The sequence below is a fragment of the Sinocyclocheilus anshuiensis genome, unplaced genomic scaffold (genome assembly GCF_001515605.1).
Source record: "Sinocyclocheilus anshuiensis isolate Anshui unplaced genomic scaffold, SAMN03320099.WGS_v1.1 scaffold2329, whole genome shotgun sequence".
NCBI lineage: Eukaryota > Metazoa > Chordata > Actinopteri > Cypriniformes > Cyprinidae > Sinocyclocheilus > Sinocyclocheilus anshuiensis.
This window is the reverse complement of record NW_015552527.1, coordinates 212,519-217,675: the sequence shown is the minus strand read 5'-3', so window position 1 is coordinate 217,675 and position 5,157 is coordinate 212,519. Positions and strand designations below refer to the sequence as shown.

The window sequence follows — 5,157 nt, the reverse complement described above, 5'->3', positions numbered from 1 at the left end:
CAGCAATTAGAGGAACATTAATAATGCAAGTAATTTTTAACTCCCTTATTATGTAGAAACATGGGTACTACTGATGTTTTTGGGGCAAACTGACCCGCATTGGTTTCCATGCAATTCACCCAAAATTGACACTTTGAAAAAAAGAAAAGAAAAAAAAAATCTATATAAATAAATATAAATTTATTTGTAAATAAATAAATACATTTATAAAAAATGAACATAGTTATATTAAATTAATTTGACATCCACACTAAATAAATAATATATAAATGAATGAATGAATGAATGAATATAGTTACACCCTTCATGCTAAGGGTCAGTTTGTCAAACAATAAATAAATAAATTGTAAGCAACAAACAAACAAATAAATAAATACATAAATACATAAATAAATAAATAAATGTTGTATTAAAAATAGTTACACCCTTCATGTTAAAGGTCAGTTTGACAAACAAACAAACTAATAAATAAATAAATAAATAAAATCAACAGCCACAATAAATACATAATATATAAACAAATATTTATAATTAAATTTATACATTTATACACCCTTCATGTTTAGGGTCAATTTGACCCACATATTTTTGTTTAAAATTAGCTGCGCGGACACAAAATAAAGAAATTTCCTTCTTTTTTTTTATTTTTATGACTGCTTGTAGTGACAATTTGCACACTGCAAGTGACTACAACTAAATATAAATAGTATCTAACATTAATTGTACTTGGTGTAAATAGTATTTATCGCTATTTGTACTTGGTGTAAATAACCTGTCTTTTTCTTATGTCTGTTTTCAAAACCTTGTGAGGATGAAATGGGTTTCTCGTGCTTATTTTCAGTGCTGAAACAGACTAGTAAAAAAAAAATATGAACAACCAAAAACATAATTTCACATTCATGACCGAAAATAAGAAGACACCAAATTTCAAGAAGAAATAAATAGTTTAAATTAGAAATTCGAATGTGGGTCAGATTGACTCAAACACACAACATGAGGGTTAAATGTGTGTTTGCATTATGATTAACACAGATGCATATAGAGCGTGACTGATGGCACTTTTAAGACCTTAAATTCTTATGTATGCATTTATGAAAGATGGCATGCAAACTCTTTTCCTTCAAGCTCTGGGAACAAGTGGGATGAACGGAAAAGTTTAATGGCACTGAACAGAAGTGTTTCTAACGTTTGACTGGAGTCACACACCATTAGAGCCGGACAGAAACCATATATAACTTAAATATTTCACATTAACCACATTTAATCAATCCAGAAACCCTGAGAGCTGTGATTTATAACCAGACGAGTGATTTGAAATGCATATTAAGGGCATTTTTGTTCTTGAAAAGCTCCTGAAACATTCAGCTGTTGCTCGTGGCTTTACAAACAGCCAAACAGGAGAGCAGAAGCGTCCGATCTTCCAAGAAAGAGGGATTATGAAAGGACAGAAGTCTGTCTCGTGACATTTTTCCTGCATGGTTCTGACGGTCTGCAGATGTGTTGTGTTGGACTCCGTCCTCCTTCAGATTCCTGTCACTCCCTTCGGACACGGGAAGCACAGGGACACAATTTCAGGAAGTTTGTTTTGGCCTCGGCGGAAAGCCATATTATGGTTCTGCGTCATGTATTTTTAGTGCACCCGGCACCACTGAATAAAAATGTAAAAAAAAAAAAACACTTTTTGTGACTTTTTCTCACAATTCTGACCTTTTTCTTGCCATTCTGAGTAATTAATGTCAGAATTGTGAGATTTAAACCTATTCTGAGAATGAAAGTCAGAATTGTGAGGAAAAAATTCCAAATTTAATTAAAAAAAAAAACAATTTAGTGAAATTTGCGAGAGGTCACAATTGACTTTTTTTTAATTTTTTTTATCCACTACAAAGTTGAAATTGTGAGATATAAACTCAAAATGGCAAGAAAAAAAAGAGTCTCAATTAGCCTTTTTTGAAAACCTGTTTCCATAGATTTGATGTTTCGTTGGAAGTGTGGATTTGAACTTATAAGCTATAGATCAAATCTCTCTCTTTTTTGTATAACAATATTGTTCATTTGTTGCACCAATATTAATCAAATGGGAATTTTAAATACTAAATTGCAAAAAAAAAAGAAAGATAGAACAAACTAATGAACTCATTAAAATAAATTTAAAAAATAAAGTTTTGAGTTGCTAAGATTTGTTTTATTTAATGTTTTTGAAAGAAATTTATTTGATTAAAATTGTGAAATATTATTACAATTTAAAACAGCTGTTTTCTATGTGAATATCTGTTAAACTGTAATTTATTTCTGTGATGCGCAGCTGTATTTTCAGCATCATTACTCCAGTCTTCAGTGTCACATGATCTTCAGAAATCATAATAATATGCTGATTTATTAGAAACATTTCTGATTATTATCAATGTTGAAAACAGCTGTGCTGCACAATATTTTTGTGGAAACCGTGATACATTTTTTTTTCAGGATTCACAGATGAACAAAGTTCAAAAGAACAGCATTTATTTGAAACAGAAATCCTTTGTAACATTATAAAAGTCACTTTTGATCATTTTAATGCATCTTTGACAAATAAAAGTATTCATCTCTTTAAAAAAAGAAATCTTACTGAGCGAGATGCTTATTTATTGATCTGTCTTTAACATGTTGAATGCTCACAGATGCACTGTTTTTCATTCCTCTCTCTTATCTCTTCTGTCTTCAGGGATCTCAGCAGTAATCTCATTAGCAGAATCAGCCCCGGCGCCTTTCATGGCCTGACGGCTCTGAGGAGATTGTACGTATGATTATGGCCTCAGAGATGTGCATGAAACCCAATCAGCATGTTTTCTAGGTGCTACAATGCCTCTAGAAATGTTTATGCAACTAGAATCTCTTATAACATGACAATATGTCCTTAAACCGCTGTTGCTCAAAGATGATTTGTCACAGCTACAGTGCTCAGCTACAAATCGCGATTCATAAAACAAGATAGTTCCGGTCCTTGATTCTGATTGGCTGAGCCGCGTTCGAAGCTGTTGTAAATTACTCTACAAAGTAACATACACCTTTGTTTACATTTGTGTGTTGCTCGGCAACCACTTTGTTGCAACCACAACTGTTTCTGAGGAGCTACATTGTTTGGTGGAAGAATACTGTTTTTATTAATATCATTACACTTTATTTGCTCTGTTTTATTCTGTGAAACCTTACTACGTATATGGAATAACCGTTTTATAAAAGCAATAAGCCCCGTGAAGCCGTGCTTTACAGTGCATTTATAACAGCTAACTCTGCTTCACGTCGTGCCTAACAACCCCCCTTAGATGTTATAAATTCACTGTAAACCACGGCTTCTTGGGGCTCATTGCTTTAGTAAATAGAAACCAAAAATGGACATTTTGACACCATTCTATCTGTTGTAAATTTAACGGCAGATCCAGAAGCACCACAGAATGGCGAACTGAAAAAGTATTCAGTGTTTTTAAACTTCTAAATTGGAGCTCACATCTTTATGCGGCACTTTTGAGAATCAGAGGATCTGAAGGTTCGTTTTGCAGTGAAGAGGCTTTTATCATCTCGACATGCAGACATTTAATGTGACACTGATTGTGGATGTGCGTGTGCCAGGCTGCTGGATGCATGTATAATTTAAGCGGCAGGTCTCAGTGCTAATTTAAGAGCTCCCAACCCATGATTACAGCATTGAACCGAACCGCTCCCACTGCACCACAGCAGCGCATGTTTCTCATTACAGCTGATAAAAGTAACCGATTCAGTTATGGATGCCGATCCAGAAACCGGGTTGATCTCTCATTGTTGGAGTGATTTAATGGAGACTCACTTGTGATAACTGTGACTATATCAACATGCAATATCGTTAAGACAAGACTAAAGTGTGTTTTAAAAAATAAAAACTGTACCAAAATGTATTTAAATTTTCGTCGAAAAAAAAGGAGACAAAATATTATCGGACTGCTGTACACGCCTCTACTGCACCAGCATTCATGTGTGTGGTTGCCAGATATAAAGAGTTCAAATCCGCAAATCAGAGCTTCTCTTCACTGCTGAAGCGCCGACGATGATCTGAAAACACAGACAAACAAGTGAACTGAAGTTCAGCTTAAATGAAAGCGTCGTTCAGCCTCTCTGTGTTCTGTCACGAGATCTCGACTGTTTTGTGTGTGATTGTGTTTGCTGAATACATGCACTTACTCAACCGCTGCTGCTTTAATAGAGAAACATTATTGCAATTTGGAATTATTACCATTAGGAATTTTACTTTTAAAATAGATTTTGTTTGTTTTTGCCAGTTTTCATAATGTAGACAGAGAGTGCATATCTAAGTATTTTATATTAATTCATATATTAAATGGTCTGTAATAAATCAGTTGACTAGATGAGGTCAAATTAAGTCCACATTCTATTGATTTGTGCATATTGGTGAAAGTGCAATTTTGAGTAAAAAAAAACAAATCAAAATCTTTTTTTTATCAGTTTAGCTATTATACAGCGTGTGTGTGTGTGTGTGTGTTTGTACCTACTTAACCATATTTTGGGGACAAATTTATACCCACAACTGAGCAAAACCTGACAAAATCACCAAAAAACTCAATTTGGGGACGTCCTCATTTGTAAAACTGGTATAAAAAATAAAGTAAACAAAGTTCTCCTTCTTGGGAACTCAATGCTGCGCCCCCTAGGGGGCACATTGGGGAATGTAGCCTCCATGACCGGTGTCTGAAGCACGTGTGAAACAACGCCAATCTATTGGCCCACCTGGCCCATGATGTCATAGGCGGGATGCCCGGAAGTATAAAAGGGCACCTGCTGAATACGTTGTCCTCTTTGCTGTCTTCAGGAGCCGTCTGTTTGAAGTGCATGTGAGAGACCAAGGCAGGTGAGCGGTGTGGAAGTGTGTGCCTCCGTTCCAGAGATTTCTGGCACTTGAGGACGCGCACGATCTATCTGTCATCTGTTTTGGTCAGGAGCTCATTGTGAGTGTTATCCAATGAGAAGCTCCATTCGCGTTTGTCCCTGTTCTCGAGAGATGAGTGACAAGCGTTTGCTTCTCGCGGTTTGGGTCCCGCTGTTGCCGAGGCACGGCGAAGACTCGGATCTCGGGATTTGCAGGGTTGAGATGCCCTTTTTGGGTTATCGGATCCCACGGATAAGGCTAGA

The 5,157-nt window shown here is 35.6% G+C and overlaps 1 protein-coding gene across 1 annotated transcript in view; it reads left to right on the top strand.

Moving 5' to 3' along the window:
* Positions 1-2,707: 2,707 nt before the first annotated feature.
* LOC107663567 (adhesion G protein-coupled receptor A2-like) overlaps positions 2,708-5,157 on the top strand; it is a 43,471-nt gene continuing 41,021 nt past the window's right edge. Inside the window, exon 1 of the mRNA XM_016453804.1 lies at positions 2,708-2,773. The gene's annotated coding sequence lies outside the window, so the exon portion shown is untranslated. The remainder of the gene's footprint in view (positions 2,774-5,157) is intronic.